Raw genomic sequence first — 21909 nt, forward strand, 5'->3', positions numbered from 1 at the left:
TTTGTAGTGAGAATCAAATTTGAAAGCGGATAATTATTATTATCTTGAAGACAAGGATTATCTTGAAGATAAGGATAGCATGACAAAAGTACATTGTTGTCCCTAGTTTTCACGCAAGTTGACAAATTACACTTTTCATCGAAATAAATCTCTGATATTTTAATTTTACATTTTAAATCATGTAAAACTAAATTAAAAAGCCAATGGGCCAAAATTAGGTTACAACACCTTACATGGTCATCTCTTTTTCCTCCTAGCACCTTTGTGATCCTCAAGTCTAGGTGGATTCTTTCTATGGGTAAGAGGTTCGTCTTGGGGAGCGAAACGATGATTGGTACTCAATGTAGTACTCATGTAGCCTTCTCAATGACTAGCACTCAATGTAGCACTTATGTAGCCTTCTCGAGATATGTGATGACACAAAAAAATGTTTCATCCAACAATAAGGGTGTAGGGAAAAAAAAAAAACTCTTTTATTTATATCCTTAGTTGTTTTTACTTTTGCCTTTACTTTTACTTCGTCTCATCAGTAAAAAAAGAGAAAAATCTACTCTCACGGAAAAGACCTCAAGTAATGTCTTCCTTGATTCGAGACAAACTTGTATGAATTATCCTAAAAAAAATTTAAATGATCTTTCATTTTCAACCAGAATTAATGGAGCCCAGAAACACTAAACCTATTTCAAGAAAAAAAAGTGCTCTAGCTCATGACAAAGAGTTTAGGTTTCAGCCAGAACCTGAAAAAAGCAATGGAAATGGGTCCCTCATATTAGGCCTAGTTGAGAATAATTTGGAGGCTTGATTTTTTGTTTAGCCAATCCTTTTCTATTTATATATGTAGAGGAATATACAATAGTTAAGATAGAGAATACAATACTAGAGTAGTGCCTATAATATTTTCTATATAGTACACATTTTTTATTATTGACACGATCAAAAGATTGATGTCTTTTCCCAAGTGCAGGAGTGTCGAAGTAATAAATAACCCGGCAAGACCGGGGTCGAACCACATGGAGGTTAATTGTATAAATTATAGATAACAATAATACAAAAGTAACAATAACAACAACAACAATAATAATAATAGTGATAATAATAATAGTGAAGAAGAAGAGGAAGAGGTTGATGAGAACTTTTGAGATGGAAGATTAACGCAAGGATTAAACAATGATAACAACAAATGTCAAGGTTAGAGGATCCACTAATGGTACGTCAAACAAGTATGGCATAAACTCTTATTATTCAACTGGTAACCACACACAAAGGAGGTTCCAATCGGATTATAAATTGTTAACATGATTACATTAGTTATCTTATTCGAATAATGCTAATACTTGTAAATGTTGTCAGGCATTTATGATTATAACTTATGTTAACAACAAATCAAGTTCCTTTCATAGCTCAGGTGTCGGTTATACCATACAGTATGGGCTATGAAAGTACCAAGTATTTGTTGTACCAAGTGTTATACAACATAAATCTAGATTAACCATTTAACAAGCAAAGTATTAAAAGTGAACAAGATAGCAAATATAAAGCATGTTAGTATCCAACATTAAGGTCCATGTTAAGTTTATATTATACTTATTCTTACACCATTAGTGTACCCTTTTCACCTTGACATAATTAACTTAACTAAACATAATGAAAGAAAGAAACATAAATAAACGAGGAAAGGAAATGAAAAGCATAAGCAAGAGATTAATATAAGCAAAACTTAAGCATTACAAAATATAAAGAAAGAGCAAGAGCATGATCTTGATCTGAAAACCAAGATGCCTAAATACACGGCAAATGCCTCCTTTTATAGGCCAAAATTTGGAACTATTGATTTGTTGACTAATTGATGAGTGGGTGGCCACATCTTGACTTGGTGATAATTCTTATCTTCTTGTCTGCCAAAAATGTCATTGATAATGTCATAATTTGAACAGACTTCAATCATGAAAGTTCTAGGAAATTGTCTCATCTTTCCAAGGTAAACATTTGAGATCATTTGGACTTCTAGAACTCGAGATATGGGATAAATACTGAACAGTGTCTGGGCTGTAGGACAGATTCAAACTTCTTCTTTGTTGCTACAATTTGGACTTGAAAACAACTTTGTTAAATCTTGGGCTCCACATGAAAGTTGTAGGCCTATGTCGTATTTTCCCATCCATATAAAATGGACCTAAATCCAAGATCTAGAGCTCCAGATATGACCCAATTACCAAACAGTGTTCCAGTTTGGACTGCACCAGTATGTCTTTTCTAAGTTTGGCCATCTCTTTGTCCTTTCAATTTCAGTACTTCAACTCATCAATCAATTCTTTTATTTATATGATAGGCCTGCATTTAAGATGAACATTTACCATAAATTAAAGGTATTTTATATAATTAGATATGTTATTATAAAACATGCTTTAGTTAAGGAGTTATTGATACTTCAAGTGCAAAATGATGATATAAAACCTTGATAAAAATGCACTTTTAAGTGTTAATCACACCCCAACCAGCTTATTACTAGTCCCTAGTAATTAAGGCGTTAAAATAGAAAAAGAATTTGCAAGTTCCACAAAGCAAGGCATTCATCATTCAACTTCCATTAATCTATCCAGATAAACAAACTCTCATTAAATTTATATATCTGCTCAATACCTATTAAACAAAATATTAATAAACCTTCCTTGTTATGTGCTCAATGTATGAAACAAAGATGATGGGGCTTTTTTTAATATCTATACATATAACTTAAAACACAATGCATCTTTAACCCATGTAACGAGCTTTCGGCTAATGACTCCCAGACCAGTTGATCTTAGGGCATTAGGTGTTGAGACACCCCTACAAGCTTAGTAACTCGGGTTGCAGATACTGATACGTAGATAGTGCAATGTTTGATTCCCTTAAGCTTTTCTCCTTAACCCATGTAACAAGCTTTGGGCCAATAGCTCCCAAGTGAGTTGACTTTAGGGTATTAGGTGTTAAAACACCCCTTTGGGCTTAATTGCTTAGGTTAGGGAGGCTACGAAACCAAATTTATCTACGTTTTTATCATCATTTTTTTCTCTCTTTTTTTTTTGAAAATTATATACTATCCCTATCCCTTAGTTTTTACCTTTAACAAAAGAACATAAATAATGTAATAATCCAATACGCAACCCACAATCATATGTTAAAGTGTGTGTGTGAAAATGAAGGTTTAAGAATACTTGTTAAATGAGTATATGAGCAGAATTAAGTGATAACAATGTGAGAGTTTGTAAACCTAAATATTTCAAGAAGTATTCTAATAGGCCTTGTTATGAATATTGCAAATAACCATCAGAAAATGTTTACTAAGATGCGTCTCAAGAGTCAATAAAATTCCCCCTTACTCTGCCATCCTAGTAATAATAGTTTTGCCAAATGGTTTTTTAAAAACAAAAACAGTTAGTTGGTTAGTTTTTTTTTTTTTAAAAAAATACTACTACCCTCTCCCCCCAACCAAAACGAGACATTGTCCTCAATGTCTTAAGGTAGAAAGATAGAGTATAGAAGACATTACCTGAAACAACGAACACTAACAAACCTGAAACACACTTAAAACAAATATAAGAAATAACAGAACAAAATACTATGCTAGAAATAAAACCAAAAGACACAAGGATTCACAAACGAAGGCTCAAATCCAATCTAAGCTTTTTACGACTTTCTATAGTTGACCAATTTATACGACTCATGGAAGGATCAATTACAGGGGTGAAAGATTGTAGTTTGTCGATCAATTGTTCAGCAGTAGCAGCAAAGATTATGATTTGTCGTGCCGAAGATGTTAGAAATTCTTGTTCCACAACTTGATCAAGAAAAGACAACAAATTATCATAAAAACCATTAACATTGAGCAAACCTATAGGTTTATGGTGAATGTGAAGTTGGGCCCAAGAGGAAATATAAAAGATCTCTTCCAATGTGCCCAAACCACCTGGTAAGGCAACGAAGGCATCAGCATCGTTAAACATTGTATTCATTTGATCAAACATTGTGGAGACCTGTAGTTCCTCTCTAATTGTTCTTCCAATGATGTCCCCTTTTGTTAAAGCTTCAGGGACGACCCCCAAAACTTGACTACCTCCTAAAAATGCAGCTATTGCCACACCCCCCATTAACCCAAGGCTGCCTCCCCCATACACTAAATGAATCTTTTTCTCAACTAGTACCACACCAAGATGATTTGCTGCTTCTAAAAAAGCTATTTCCTTCCCAGGATTGGATCCACCGAAAACACAAATATTTTTTATGGATAACTTGAGGAATCTGCCATTTCTACACGCTTCTATATCTATCTAATGTAAGGGTTGAGTAGAAATGAGGGGAAGGAAAAGAAGATTTTATAGATGCGGAATTGAAAATGCAATCATATCACCTATATGTAGGCCAGCTGGAGTCTCACACACTCTCTCTCTCTTTCTCTCTTTATTTATTTATTTATTTATTTTGAAAAAGCATGTGTATGTACAGGTAGTTGTGATTGTGGCTCACATCTTCCCTTGGTTTTACGTCCAAGAACGGCTTAAACGCCCTGTATGGGTCGGGGATAGGCTTCCCATCCAGTTTTCTTAAAAACTGGCAAACAGGGTCTTTTTTAGTCAGATTCCCAAGACTAAGTCTATCATGTTCTTTCTGAAAATGGGGCCATAAATCATGAATTGCACGATGCACATCTCCACTAGGATGCGTCTCAAGGGTCAACAAAAGATTATCTAAAGACCCCTTACTCAGGCCATCCTTAATGAATTGTATTTTATCTTCACGGTTTATAGATACCATTCCTAAAGAACGACATGTTGCATTACAAGTCCATTTGGCACATCTGTGACAGACTTTCAGTCGTTTTGCACGACGTTTCTTTGCAAAAGTGCTTTTACCTGTTCCAGGCATGTGTGAAATGAAAGAATTGAAGGACTCACCTGATAATCGGACCTTTGCTTCAATCAGCCAGCGAAAATCTTCAGGAATTCCATGATTCATTAAAAATCTCAATCTTGCACATCTTGCACGGTAAATTTTTGTAATCGCATTTTGAGGTAGAGCGGGAAAATACTTTTTCAATTTTTCAAGAGTGGTGTCCATTTTCAAACGAGAGTTGGAGAAGAGTTTCAAAGAAGTGAGAAAGAGCAAAGAATTGCACAAATATGTACACAGATATCAGTTATTATGAGGTAGAGCGGGAAAATACTTTTTCAATTTTTCAAGAGTGGTGTCCATTTTCAAACGAGAGTTGGAGAAGAGTTTCAAAGAAGTGAGAAAGAGCAAAGAATTGCACAAATATGTACACAGATATCAGTTATTATGGGAAACTGAAAGAACCGACTTAAGTCATGGAGTACCGTTATCCGCCTTTTGACCAGGATGAGAGACTAGCAAAACAAGAGTCACATCAAAAGGAAACACAAAAACAATGTGAGAAAAACAAAATAATCAACCTTTATCTACATGATCATTCAAACCAATGGATTCATTTTCACTAGGAAAATTATCAAAGTAAGCTTTCAAATGATGTCCATTTCTCTTAGAAACATTGTTATTCTTTGGATTCTCAATATCAAAGGCCCCATAAGGATACACATGTTTCTCAATAAATGGACCGCTCCATCTTGATCTTAACTTTCCAGGAAATAAATGGAGTCGAGAATTATAAAGCAAAACTTTTTGACCAGTATCAACTTTTTGACAATTTTCACAGGTTTTGCAGAATGCATGTGTGTCCTTGAACATGGTGGGCCAATAAAATCCATTTTGAAAGATTTTCGCAATGGTCTTTTTTGACGAGAAATGACTCCCACGTGCTTCAGAATGACAAAATTTAATGACACTACTTACCTCATTGTTCGCAATGCATCTTTGAAATATTTGATCAAGACAATGTTTGAATAAGTTAGGGTCATCCCAATAAAATTTCTTCACTTCGTTCAAAAACTTACCTTTGTCTTCGGTACTCCAATGAGTTGGCAAATCTCCTGAGGCAAGGAAATTGATATTTTTAGCAAACCAAGGCATTGAACTAAGAGAAAGTAAGGATTTGTTAGGAAAGTAATCATCGGTTGGTGTGATGTCAGATATCGAATCTGTTGTCACTCTTGACAAAAGATTCGCATCAACATTTTCAATGCCTTTTTCATCCATGATTTCTTAATGAGAATAAGTCATTTGCAAATCTTCAAATTCATCAAACTCAGTATTACTCAAAGTAGATTCAAATTGATCATAAACCAATTCTTCAATAAAATCTACTTCTTGTAAATCATTATCATCTCTAGGTTGGTTGAAAATGTTGAAAATATTCATCTCCAATGTCATGTTCCCAAATGATAGCTTCATCAGTCCATTCCTACAATTAATCAATGCATTAGAAGTTGCAAGAAATGGACGCCCTAAAATAACAGGAAATGAATTACATGCTTCAACAGGTTGTGTGTCCAAGACAATAAAATCCACAGGATAAATGAATTTATCAACTTGTACTAACACATCTTCAACTATTCCTCTAGGCACTTTTACAGATCTATCGGCAAGTAAAAGAGTTGAAGAAGTTGGTTTTAACTCACCTAGATTGAGACTTTGAAAAACTGAATATGGAAGTAAATTCACACTAGCTCCAAAATTAAGAAAAGCTCTTTCAATTTTATGTTCTCTAATAAAGCAAGAAATTGTAGGACAGCTAGGGTCTTTATATTTCAAAGCATTATTGTTCTGAAGAATGGCACTTACTTGTTCGGCTAAGAAGGCTTTCTTTTTCACATTCAGTTTTCTCTTCACAGTGCACAGATCTTTCAAAAATTTAGCATAAGAAGGAACCTGTTTAATAGCATCCAGCAAAGGTATATTGATCCTTACCTGTTTGAAAGTTTCAAAGATTTCAGAGTTGTGATTAACTTTTCTTTGTTTGGTCATGGCATGAGGAAATGGAAGTGCTGGCGAAGAATCAGTCTTTTCTTTGTAATGATCATATTCAACCTCTTCCTTACCCTTAAAGATTGACTCATCATCATTCTCACAAGGTTTAAGAATGGGTTTTTCAATAACCTTACCACTGCGAAGAGTGATGACTGATTTGGCTTGATCCATGTGTTGGCTTCTAGAACTACTTGCATTCACATTGTATTGCCCCTTGGGATTTTGTTGTGGTTGAGATGGAAACTTACCTTTCTCTTGGAAACTGAGAGCAAATGTTAATTTTGCAAGAGTATCTTTAAAATCTGTCATGCTTTGAGCAAGTTGACTGTTAATTGTCTCTTGCTTTTCAATGAATGCATGCAATGTTTCCTCAAGATTTCTTCTAGGAGGTGGAGCATAACGAGGTGCATATCCATGAGAAGTTTGGAAATTATGGTGTGCTTGAAACGGTGGTTGTGAAGTTTTTGCATTATTGTTATCACTCTTCCAATTGAAATTTGGGTGATTTCTCCAACTAGGGTTGTATGTTTGCGAGTATGGGTTATGATTAGGCCTTTGGAAACTGTTTAAAGCATGGGCTTGTTCATGGAGACATTCCTTAAAAGAAGGCAAAGTTGGACAGTCATTGGTTGAATGTTCATTGGTTTCATAAATTTGACACACAATGTCTTGAACAGATTTTAATTGACCACTCTTTTTCAATTCTAGTGCTTCGACTTTTTTAGCTAAAGATGCAAACTTGGCTTGGAGGTCATGATCTTTCCTAAGGTTGTACATACCCACACTAGATGTATGAGGTTGGGTTTTACTTGGTGCCTCATAAGTACCTGTGGTGTCCCAAATTTGTGCATTTTCAGCTAGCAAATCTAAGTACTCCATTGCTTCATTAGGGTCTTTATCTTTAAAAGTTCCATTGCATATTAATTCAACCATTTGCCTATCTCTAGGTGTTAATCCTTCATAAAAATGTGAAACTAATCTCCATGTTTCAAAACCATGATGGGGGCAAGTATTAAGTAAGTCTCGATACCTATCCCAACATTGATAAAATGTTTCTCCTGGTTTTTGAGAGAAAGTAATGATTTGTCTTTTGAAAGAGTTTGTTATGTGAGATGGAAAAAACTTCTTTAAAAATTGTTGTTGCATTTCATCCCAAGCACGAATGGGTCCAGGTCTCAAATTTTATAGCCATGTTTTAGCTTTATCTTTTAATGAAAAAGAAAAAAGCTTTAATCTAATGGTGTTCATGCTACAATTTGAGTCATTATACGTGTTGCAAACCTCCTCAAATTCCCTTAAATGCAAGTATGGATTTTCTAAATCTAAGCCATGAAAAGATGGTAAAAGTTGAATAATGCCTGTCTTAAAATTAAAATGAGATGCATCAGGTGGAAAAACTATGCATGAGGATGCACTTGTTCTTGTGGGATTCATGTGGTCTCTAAGTGTTCTAACCCGAATATTCTTATTATTCTTATTATAAAGCGATTGGCTATCTTCTTCAGCCATATTTTCTGAAAATGATGAAGATACCCTACAAAGTCTACCATTTAATGTACGTGACCACACTCTCATACATGTGTAGGAACAGAATAAAAGGAAAAAAAAAAGAAAAACAATAGAAAAAGAAACAAAACAAAAGAAACAAAGTTAAATACAAGAAAAATAAAATTAATACTATAATTTGTACAAGAATTTACCTCCCCGGCAACGGCGCCAAAAACTTGACACGACCAAAAGATTGATGTCTTTTCCCAAGTGCAGGAGTGTCGAAGTAATAAATAACCCGGCAAGACCGGGGTCGAACCACAGAGAGGTTAATTGTATAAATTATAGATAACAATAATACAAAAGTAACAATAACAACAACAACAACAACAATAATAATAATAATAGTGATAATAATAATAGTGAAGAAGAAGAGGAAGAAGTTGATGAGAACTTTTGAGATGGAAGATTAACGCAAGGATTAAACAATGATAACAACAAATGTCAAGGTTAGAGGATCCACTAATAGTACGTCAAACAAGTATAGTATAAACTCTTATTATTCAACTGGTAACCACACACAAAGGAGGTTCCAATCGGATTATAAATTGTTAACATGATTACATTAGTTATCTTATTCGAATAATGTTAATACTTGTAAATATTGTCAGGCATTTATGATTATAACTTATGTTAACAACAAATCAAGTTCCTTTCATAGCTCAGGTGTCGGTTATACCATACAGTATGGGCTATGAAAGTACCAAGTATTTGTTGTACCAAGTGTTATACAACATAAATCTAGATTAACCATTTAACAAGCAAAGTATTAAAAGTGAACAAGATAACAAATATAAAGCATGTTAGTATCCAACATTAAGGTCCATGTTAAGTTTATATTATACTTATTCTTACACCATTAGTGTACCCTTTTCACCTTGACATAATTAACTTAACTAAACATAATGAAAGAAAGAAACATAAATAAACAAGGAAAGGAAATGAAAAGCATAAGCAAGAGATTAATATAAGCAAAACTTAAGCATTACAAAATATAAAGAAAGAGCAAGAGCATGATCTTGATCTGAAAACCAAGATGCCTAAATACACGGCAAATGCCTTATTTTATAGACCAAAATTTGGAACTATTGATTTGTTGACTAATTGATGAGTGAATGACGACATATTGACTTGGTGACAATTCTTATCTTCTTGTCTGCCAAAAATATCATTGATAATGTCATAATTTGATTTAATTGCTAGAGATGCTGAATTCAAGGAAGTTAGTTAGCAACTTCTCAACTTCTCAACATCTAACATTAAGTTTCTAATTAAATTTAATACCTACCGGCCGGCAACAAATAGTCTATAGGTGTAAATTTTAGGCAGCCTAATTCAGCTCCTAATCTTTAATTAACCTCACAGTTGATATTGTTATAAACCTAAACAAACTTTATATGCATATCGAACGTTGAAAATTAATTATCTAGTTAATTTTCTATATAAACTTGATTCCGTCAGGTAACAAACAGTATATATGTACCCAAAAGTTTCGTGCAAGTGTTGAAAACAATCCTAACCTTCCATTTCATCCATCAGTTTTAAAAACAACATGATCTCTATAAAGTTTCTTGCGAACTTCATCAAATAGTTCATGGAGATTTGTAAGAGATGCCAAATTTAAGGAAGATAGTTAGCATTAATATACCGGAGTAGTGCATATAAATTTGATACTGTTAGGCACCAACTTAGCCTTCCTCTAAGGCATATATTTACATGATGCGAGCTTCTCAACATCCAACATTAATTTTCTACATAAATTTGATACCGTCAGGCAACAAATAGCCTGTACTCACAAATTTTAGGCAGCCTAATTCAACTCCTAATTAATATTCTACTAACCTAATAGTTGATTTTATTCTAAAGCTTAAAAACTTAATATACGGGAGTACATGTTGAAATAAATAAATTGCATTTTACCTGCCGGCCCAGTCTATAAATGATACTATTATCTCACAAACTTTTGGAGGGTGAACCTAGGCTTGCTGGGGAAAACAGAAGCTGAGAATGGCATCACAAGAGGCAGAGGCATTTTTCAAAAGCCAATTTGAAATATCGCAACTCTCGCTTGGTTTTGTTGATTCTATGGCTTTAAAGTGTGCGGTGGAGCTTAGACTGGCAGATATAATAAATTCTCACGGTCGTCCAATCTCTCTGTCCCAAATAGCTTCAGGTTTCAACTCTTCCTTCAATCCATTAAATTATTAGCATTACTATGCATATTATTCTACTGTTGAAAACTACAATGCCATTTTGGTAAATTTAAATAGTATAGGTTTTACATTTAGACGTTTTATTTAGACCATTAAGATGTAGCGAAATGTCAGATCCGAAAGCATAGAGCTTCTCTGGACCCCTTCGAGCGGATTCCCCTTGTTTCATTTACTTATATGCCCTTCTCTCTCAATTCTCGGACGCAGATAGAGGCATAGAGCTATAGTAAAGAGGTAGAACTGGGCCAAGAGGCAATCAAATTAAAGCATTTCCCTTTAGATTATTCGTGTCGGAGGTCGCAATTAAAAGCCCAAATTTATCCAGTTCAAAGCCCATTTTCGTAACGAAGAAGAATGATTTGCTATTAAAGTAGATATGCTAATTGTATTTTCTCGTAGTTGTTAAACCCGGTTTAAAAGCTAACCCAGACTTAAATTATAAGACATCCTAGGTTAATTTAATTTTAATTACTGGAATTACAAATTTATCATAACTAGTTTTTTTATCTTCTTTTAGCACCTAAATAATATTTTTTACATAAAAAAATAGTTTATCGTTATGATGAAATGCGAACACCAAAGATAATATATATATATATATATATATAGGTTAATCTAATACATTATTAATTCATTGGAAGTTTATGTTTCCTCTATTTTGGTAATTTTTTCACTTTATTTAGTGTGTTGAGAATGTGCATGAAGTCGATTTTTTTTCTTCAAATAATATCAATTATCAATTTGTAAAAATATGCTCTTTCACCAAACATATTTCTCAATAAAAAAGATAAAATATTTAGATTGTGTTTATTTTTAAAGTGACATCATAGTTCTGAGTAAATTTAAATTTAATAAATTCAATTAAATTTCAATTGTTAAGCATGGGATTATTTCTACTAACTACAAGAAGAGTTTTTCTAACATATGCTATAACTAAAGCAAAGGTTAATTGATGCAAATGAATGTTTTAATTTTCATAATCAATATATTGAATTATTGATTAATTAGGATTTCACTCAATTATGGATGTGAATCACTTAATTATATGAAAGTGAAACATTTCATTTATATTAATTAAATGTTAATTAGAAAAACTCTATATTACAAGATCACAGAAAATAATTATTTGAATCCTCAACCATGCATCATAGAGGTTCTGATGTATTATTATATAGGCTAATTATTTACTCTTTTCATTTTATAGCCTAATTACTCAAATCTTAGCTAGGATCTTAAATAGTTTCGAATGAATGGTAATAACACTAATTTTGTGAATTAACTCCGTATCTTGTCATTATTATATATTTTCTCCTTCTTGTTATTTGCTATTAATTGGTAAAATAGTATTTGATAGTGAGATTCAATTGTATTTTTAAATTTTTTTTGTTTTTTTAAATTATTTTAATTAATATATTGATATCAAAAATAAATTTTAATATATATATATATATATTATTTTAATATTTTTGCAAATAAAAAACAATTTAAAAAACAATTTTCACCCCCTTCCAAAAAAAATAAAATTTTTATGCTGAGCACCTTGATTAAGTAGTGAGCATGTTATACCAATTTGCTCGTCCTTAATTCTGATCAATACTAATATAATGTAGTCAAGGAGATCAATCATCAAATTATCCTAGGACTTCATATAAATGTTTTCAAAATATACTATAGTTTACTCTCTTTGTACATATGTTTTATAATATGTTTTGATTTTTTTTTTATAAGAATGAGATGTTAAAGATTGTAGGGTTATGAATTTCATATTTTGAAGATACTCAAAAATAGCTTAATTAAACTAAAGGCCACTTGGGCAATAATCCGAGGACTCCACTTAACAAAAAAATCTAAAAAATAAGTAAAGTATATTTGTTAATTACGTCTTTTGAAATGAAAATTACGTACCATCACTTAACAAAATCTTCAAGTATTAATGAGAATTGTCGAAAGCCCTATTTGTCAAACATACATAAAAAATAATAATAAAATATTTCTTAAATATTTTTTAAAATCTAAGTTATAGTTTTGTCCAAAATCACTATTTACATTAATCCCACTCTGAAGATACTAGTGAACTATAAACCTTGATTCTAGCCTAAAGATTAGTATATAATTAAAACATAGATGCTATTATATATATAACCTATAAATGTTATTTTTTTATATCAATAAAATATGTCTTTACATACAATAATAAGATATAGTCTCTACATTAAACTAGTAATTAATTTACAGCTTTACCTAGCTACTATTCTTAATTATCCTTCTTTCATCAAGATTTTTTTTTTTTTTTAATTCTGGATCCTTAATTTTTAACATGATATCAGGGTATAGATCTTGAATTTTGACTTGGTATCTTGTCAATACACCCACCACAAGGTGATTCCCCTAAGTTGTTGTTTGATGCATGGTATAAGTTCTTGATACAACTTCTTAAACTAAAGGAACACATGAACAAATATTTTAACATTATATAGGTATCCCTAGCCTCACCAAAGCACAACATATATATAGTATTAATTTCGAGAAAGAAATCTGTTGTATATAAGTTGCAATATACATATTTTTTTTTTCTTGTATCCTTCATGATTTCAGGTATTAACTCACCGAGCTAGGACATGTCTTATCTTGCTCGTATCATGAGATATTTGGTCAGAAAAGAAATATTTACTGCACACCACCCATCAGATGGAGGAGAAACACTCTTTGGGCTGAATAAAAAATCAAGATTGCTAATGCATGACTCTGAACGAAGCCTTGCTTCTTTAATAATCATGCAAAACAATCCATGGTTCCTAGCACCGTGGCATTGCTTGAGCCAATGTGTGAAAGAAGGTGGAACTGCTTTCTCGAAGGCTCATGGCTGTGAAATATGGGATCTTGTGTCTCGAAATCCTGAGGTCAATAGGATTTTCAATGAGGCCATGGCATGCACATCAAAGATCGTGATGAGGGAAATTTTATCACAATACAAAGACGGTTTCAACAATATTAGATCATTGGTGGATGTTGCTGGTGGTATTGGAGGACATGTAGCAGAGATTGTCAGGGCCTACCCACACATCAAAGGAATAAACTTAGATCTGCCACACGTTGTAGCAACAGCACCAAAATATGAAGGAGTTTCCCATGTTGCAGGAAATATGTTTGAGGCTATTCCTAATGCTGATGCAATTTTCATGAAGGTCAGTGCCCTGTTGGAAATTTTATCGGGGCTCAAATTAATATAACGATAGATAATTCATAAAAAAACCAACGATAGATATCCTTTTCTTGAGCATTAATTTTACATATACTTATTCTTTCTTTCTTTTTTGTATTTTTACAGTGGATAATGCATGATTGGACCGATGAATCATGCGTTGCAATTTTGAGAAATTGCAAGAAAGCAATACCTGAAAAAACTGGAAAGCTTATCATAGTTGATGTAGTTCTACAAACAGATGATCATTTTGATCAATTTGATGATATAAGAATGGCAATGGATTTAGAGATGTTTGCACTGGCCACGGGTGGGAAGGAGAGAACTGAGCAAGAATGGAAGAGATTATTAGAGGAAGGAGGCTTCTCTCGCTATAAAATCATCAAGATTCCAGCTTTGGAATCTATTATCGAGGCTTATCCAGAGTGAAATATTAATAATAATATTAGGCTATAATCCGATCCCTGTAACGCAAAATATCCATGTCCCATCATAATAAAATATATCTCTTGTCGGGAAAAGGACATCTATGTTCCATCATAATAAATATTTTTTTTCCATCAAAATAAAATATCTCTAATATAACAACCCTAATTTCTTATATTTTTTTTCATGATATATTGAAAATTTTTAGATAATTTTTTTTTCATATACAGGTTCGACAAAAATTTCAGCAGAGTCTCCTCTATACTAAGAAGTCTCAAGTTATTGACAAAATCATATTACACTTCCAATTTTATTTCACATCCCGATCCAATCAACCTGGATCTCAACAAAACTCATCATCATCAACACAACACATCTTATTCAATAACATCATATAATGTAGTTCAAGTGAAAGATTCAATTTCAACTATAAACATACATTGTTAAATAGGTACTGTAAAACCTATTGGCGAAAAACTATAAATTGACTAATTTCATGTAAAATAAAAGAAAATAATTTTGTAACTCCTGATAGGGTTATCAGAAAGTTCTAAAACTTTGCATGGAGCCTTGTAATATGATTCCTTAGCTTGGGTTAAAATTTCAGAATTTTTAGAGAAATTCAGAAATTTGACGAAAAATCACAATTTGACTAGTTTTATGTTATTGGATGTAATTTTAAATCTGACCATCAGATTGAGCTGAAATTTAATGAGAAACCTTAAAATATATTGAATAAAATCTTGTTAAAATTTTAGAATGAATGGAGCTCGGTAGTGCTATCAAAGAATAAGGACCGTCAAATGAAAGCAAAAAGACTCATTAAAGGTAAAGTAGTAAATTGCCATTAAAAATAAAACAAGGCAGCCCCCTTTTCTATTATGAACTGCCGACTGGGCAGTAACAAATGTGGAAAGAAAAAAAGAAAGAAAATAAGAGAAGAACGTGAGAAGTTAAGAGAAAAACAAGAAAAAATGAGAGAGAGCTTTGAAACTTGTAAGATTGAAAGACTTGGAACATTAAATTAAGGAAGAATCAAGTGAAGGAAGATATAAGAAAGGTGAGGAGGGCTGGCCACACTAGGAGGAGAAGAAAAGTTGGGAGAACTTAGACTGGTAAGCATGAAAAGTTTAGATTCTTACTTGAATGAAGTGTTTTTGGGTTTATTTGAGTAAGTTATCAAACAATGACAATTAAATTTGATTTAATTTTTCATAATCTTGATTTTTTAAAATTAGGGTTCTTATGAGAATTTGGGGATTTTGAGAAAAATAGTAAACATGATGGAATTGAGGTATAATAGTATAGAAATAGTGAATGTAAGTAGTAATTAAGAAAGAAATTGAATAATGTTGAAGAAAAGAACTTGAAATTAAGGATGAGGAAATATAGGAATGAGGTTTTGATTGTTTTACGTTTGAGAAATAATGTTCTTTATCTTATTTGAAGTATTCAAAATATAAATAAGTGAAGAAACATCATAAGAATGTGAAAAGAAGGAATAAATAAATTGTAGGAAAAGTTCATGGGAGAATTCTTTAAGTGAGTTAAAAGAAGAAAATTGATTAAAACTATTTGTTGGAAATGAGGTGACAAATGAATGAAGATTTTGGTGTAAACCCCAATTAAATAAAAGATATTACGTGCTTTAAATTTAAGCACGTAGAAGAAATGATAATGAGTTAATAATGTAGTGCAATCTGATTGATTTAGGAGTTGTACTGGGAGTAGGGCTTCAAGTAGGAGGAGTTGGGCCATCACGAGCAGACGGTAAGTGATTCATCACTTTCTTTTAAAATTCAAAGTTTCATTATTAGTTATGAGTTGTTTATGACATGTTGATATGAAAGAAGTAAATGAAGAAACTGTTGGTATTATAATTGAATTAGCAGTTAGTTGGTATGAATTACCGGTTAGTATAGAAGTACCGATTGGTTAGTATGGAATTACCGGTTAGTATAGAAGTACCGGTTGGTTAGTATGGAATTATCGGTTGGTATGGAATTACTGGTTAGCTAATATGGAATTAACGGTTGGTATGGAATTACTGGTTAGCTAATATAGAATTACCGGTTGGTTAGTATGAATTACCGGTTGGTATGGAATTACTGGTTAGTTAATATAGAATTACCGGTTGGTTAGTATGAATTACCGGTTGGTAAGGAATTACCGGTTGGTTAGTATAGAAGTACCAGTTGGTTAGCAGGAATTATCAGTTAGTTGGTATGAATTACCGATTAGTATGAATTACCGGTTAGTATAAAAGTACCAGTTGGTATGGAATTACTGGTTGTATTGGCTATTGATAGAGAATAACTGGATGTTGAGTAATTCGTATGGAATTACCGGTTGTATTGGCTATTGATGGAGAATAGCTGGATGTTGGGTAATTCGTATGGAATTACCGGGTGTAGAGAATAGCCGGATGTTGGGTAATTCATATGGAATTATCGGTTGTATTGGCTATTGATGGAGAATAGCCGGATGTTGATAGTTGGCTATTTAAGAGGGTTAGCCGGGTTTGAGGTAAAATTTGTGAATTACCAAATTAAAAATTAAGCAATGAGTGTTGGTCACAGAGGTCCTATAAGTATAGGATTAATAAATTATGAATGGGTTATTAATGTTTATATATAGTAAGTTGATGATAAAAGATAATTTGATATAAATTTAAAGACTTGTGAACATAATAGCTTTATCATCTTTAATGTGTTATCTTCCTTATTTCTTATTAATGTTATGTATACAGGTTTTTCACAAGGTGATGCAGAGTGTTAAATATGAGCTTTGTGTTTTAATCTGTTTATTTTGTGGAATGTAATATATTTGCTTTATATGTAATTTGTATTATATGTAGATTGTAATATATGTATCTTGAATATGTTTTGCTTTTGATACTTATACATGTAAAATGTATGAGTAAGGAACTAATATTATTAAACTATTTAAAAATAAAATTTAGTAATTATAATCTTGCATGTGTAGAAGATGAATGCATGTTAATGTAATAATTAGCTCAATATTAATCTTTTGAGTTTATAATTATTTGTAGTTAATGTGTTATTTGTTGATGATATAAGGTTGAGAAAATACATTGAAATATTGTTTGAAGAGATGGGATATGATCCAGGATGGTTGGATCAAAGTAGAAGTTTTGAGTATTATGATTGAATGAAGTTTAGTCAATAACTTAATAACATTATAAAACAAAGGAAACTCTGCCGAAATTTCAAAAAAACAATTTCCCATAATCTTAGTCATACCATTCAATACTTGACATTAGTAAAAGAAATGTTTGAGATTTCATGACATTATAATTTGAGGGTGTTACAGGTACTTAAAGTTTCAATCATTAGATTAAAGACATACATTCAAATTTACGGATTACTATTACATCTCAAGTTTTAGGTGATAAGTTTTTTAATTTACAAATAATTTACTTAAGTCAAAGCTCCAGAGGACCACAACTGCGTCAACTCATCAATCAACGGACGAAGACAAACATCTATATTCCGCCCCGGATGCTCGGACCTGGTATGACTATAGATAAAAACATGAACTCCGGCCTTATACATATCCCCGATGGCAAGTTATAAACCGTCAGTATGACTGGCCAACAACAATAAGGAGTAGCAAATGACCCGAATGGGTTGCATCCATCTATACACAATCCAAGACGCACGTTCATTGAATCAGCTAAAAAGTGAGGATGCACACTGTTAAATTGTTTCCAGGCTTCACTGTCAAAAGGATGCATCATCACTCCATCAACCGCTTGGTGTGATTGGTGTCATGTCATGTGCTCAGCAGTCCTTGGTGACATGAATAACCTCTGCAATTTAGGCGTGATTGGGAAGTATCTAAGTTTTTTATATGCCACGAGAGTCTTCCCTCTACCAGTTTTGGGTTTGTAACGGGAATGCCCGCATGTCATGCACTCGGTCATCTCAGCATTTTTAAGGTAGTATAACATGCAGAAGTTAGGGCATATGTCAATTTTCTGGTATCCTAAACCGAGGGGTTTCATCATGGACTTGGCAACATAGAAGTTCTCTTTCAGTTTGTTCCCTTCAGGTAAAATGCTTCTCGCCCATTCGATAATCTTGTCATAACCGGCCTCACTCAACCCGTGATCTGACTTGATGGTGAACACCTGTGCTACGGCTGATAATTTACTATGGTTCGTGCAGCCATCCCATAATGGTTCGTCAGAATCTTTCAACAGATCAAAAAACCTTGCTGCATCTGCATTAGGTTCTTCTTCTATGATTGGACATTCCCTGACATTACCTTCACTCATTCTTATTGCATCCATTACCATATTCCTGTAAGGATTACTGTTCTCATTTCCAACTTCATGCATGTTGCTAACACTAGAAGTTGACCCAACCACCTGTTCTTCCATGTTCTCATCAGGAACAAATAGTTCTCCATGTGCATACCAACACAGGTAATCCTTCATGAACCCTTTGGTTAGAAGATGCATCGTTATAACATCTTGATGCAAAAACTTTAAATTTTTACACTTCCTGCATGGACACCTAATACCACCATCAGTAAAATTCCTGGGAATAGATGTTGCGAAATTAATAAAACCCTGAACACCGTTACAATAATCCATCCTCCGCAATCCTTGAGGTGAGTCCCGATACATCCACGAACGATCATCCATGACTTCTATTGAACCTCTATAAAACATAACAAAAATATTAGTTTTCCCGAACATTATCCAGCAAACTAAAAAAAAACTAATGTTAAATATTCATTATCAATTATCAACTATCAACGTTCATACATACAAATTTATACATAGATAAATTTACAGAAATTACAACTTCGCAATAGAATTGATAACAATTAAAACAAACCCGTTAAACAAGCTATTAATTATTTATTTCATCACAACACATTTAATTCGGTGTAATTCAAACAAAATTACAACAATTTACAAACAAATATAATTTGACAAAATCTAAAACAAACTGTAACAACTACAAAATTATACATTCATACTACAAGTTTCTTTGACAAATAACAATCAAACAAGTATATACGTTAACAAAATACATATACTAAAAAAACAATAAAATTCACATTTAAATGTTAAAACTAAAAAGGATAGATTTACTTACAAAAAATGATAAAATCCACAAGAAATGGATATTGTGACCACGTACAAAAGTATAAGAAACTTGAGTGCTTGTGTTGAGAAGAGTGGAGAGTTGGGATGGGTGGTTGGCTGTTTGGGAGGGGAGAGGTGGGATGGGAAAGAAGAAGGGGAAGAAAAAGGAGAAACAGAGGAAGAGAGTGTCGGCAGAAGGGCTATATATATAATGGCTTTTACCGATGGAATGTATCCGTCGGTGATTCCATCGGTGATTCCAACGGTGAAAGTGCCACATCACTGTACGGCTATCTCGGTTTGAATCTGTCGGTCATTCCGTCAATAAAATCGTCTGAAAAAACTCCACGTCACCACACCGTTGCATCTTTCCAAACAAACTGTATAGGCCGTCGGCGATTCGGTCGGTATATACCAACGGAAATATTCCGTCCGTATATACCAACCGCATCATTGATGGAGTTATGTCGTCGGTATATACCGACAGAATTATTTCCATCAGTAAGAATTACCGATGAAAAAATTTTGTTGGTTTTCGCCGGTTTTCCGGTAATGTCCTGACGCGACCTTGATGGACCTGAGAATAAAAATTAACATATACACATAAATATAAAAGATAGTAACAAGTAATAACAATGGCAGACAATAATCTCTATGGAATTTCTTTTTATATATAAAATTAGGCATAAACCTCTTTTAAAACATATATTTTCCATCTATTACTAATATCCATCTAATATTCTATCTATTTGCTAAAAACATTCCATCTTGAAAATCTCAACACAACTCGATGGTTTGCGAACACCATCTCCTTATAAATCAATTCTCACTTGATACCAAGATATTCCTCTCTTGGTATCATTAACTTATCTCATTCTTTTGGAATAACTAATCAATATTTTCCCTTTCATTTTCTAGAAGGTAATCGACGACACTAATAAATCTCATTAGTATCATTAGTCTTCTAATATTGGGCTCTAATCAATTACATTCACATGCCGATATCAATACAACCGATTAGTATCATTAATTATTCCTTCCTCAAAATAGTTAATCAAATCTTATTAATTTCTTGTTTACTATCCAATTTTTCGATGTTAAGAACCCTGGATATCATTAGCCTCCTTACCTGGAGTAGCTAATCACACCAAAAATGGTTGTCGATACCGATGTGACCTATTGATATCATTAACTATTCTCGACCTGGAATAGTTAATCAACTTATCTTTTTCACTGAATTAGGAGTAATCATGTCAATGTTTGTAATCTTTACTAACATCATTAGTCACCTAATTGCTCGGGATCGACTAATCAATTTAAGAAATGTCGGCATCGATGAAACCTCATCGATACCATTAGCAATCCAAACCCGGATAGCTAATCAATGACATTTGAATCTTCCATTCGTACCGAACTCCTTTAATTTTTCTTATTAACATCATATGCATTGTAACCACGGTTGCCAAGTATCATTCACACACAATCTTAGTTATCGACACTATGGTCACTAAGCATCCTTCACATAACCTTGGTCACCCTCATCACAGTGCCAAGTATCAATTTATGCCCTTAGTCATCGTCATTATGGTGCTAAGTATCATTGTAATGTATCCTTAGCCACCAACACTATAGTAACCAATTATCTATCAATTCCCCTCCAATCTCCAAGTCATTGTGTCTACCCAATAATCACATTAATTAATTTACTCAATATCTTAGGCATATATTAATTATTTTACTCATAACATTTAGAATTTACTACTTCTAACTTCAATCAATTAATTCACATAATCTTTTCAAAACTTAACTATCCGGTTATCTCATCTCGATTGCCAATAATTCTGATAATTTCATATAATTACCCATACATTTGGTTAACCTTCCTCGGTTACCAGTACATCTGGCAATTCCATACGAATTACCCAGCCTCCAGCTAACCTCTTTTGTTAGTCAATCAATCTTGTAATTCCATACAAATTACCCCATATCTAGTTAACTTTCTTGTTAACCAATAAACCTGTTAATTCTCTTAATTACCCAAGAAATCCAGCTAACCCATTTTCGTTGCCAAAATCAATCTGGTAATTCCATTCGAATTACCCAGCATCCGGCTAACCTCTTTTGTTAGCCAATCAATCCAGTAATTCCATACGAATTACCCTATATTCGGTTAACATCCTTGTTAACTAATAAACCCGGTAATTCTTTTAATTAACCAAGAAATTTGGCTAACCCATCTTGGTTGCCACAATCAATCTAGTAATTTCATATGAATTACCAGTACCTGGCTAATCTCTTTTGTTAGACAAATAATTTTGGTAATTTCTCTTAAATTACCAATAATTCTCATTTGTAATAATCACTCAACTTATTCATTTGTTTCATTCTTTTAACATTAATTAAATACACAACACAGATATTTAAGGAAAACTAATAATTACAAAATAAGGTGATGAATCACCTACCTAGAATAGGTGCAC

General features: G+C 32.8%; 1 pseudogene; it reads left to right on the forward strand.

The window, feature by feature from the left end:
• The first annotated feature begins 10447 nt into the window (after window positions 1-10447).
• On the forward strand, window positions 10448-14390 carry LOC133668997 (xanthohumol 4-O-methyltransferase-like; annotated as a pseudogene).
• The last annotated feature ends 7519 nt before the right edge of the window (window positions 14391-21909 follow it).

The sequence above is a fragment of the Populus nigra genome, chromosome 12 (genome assembly GCF_951802175.1).
Source record: "Populus nigra chromosome 12, ddPopNigr1.1, whole genome shotgun sequence".
Classification (NCBI taxonomy): domain Eukaryota; kingdom Viridiplantae; phylum Streptophyta; class Magnoliopsida; order Malpighiales; family Salicaceae; genus Populus; species Populus nigra.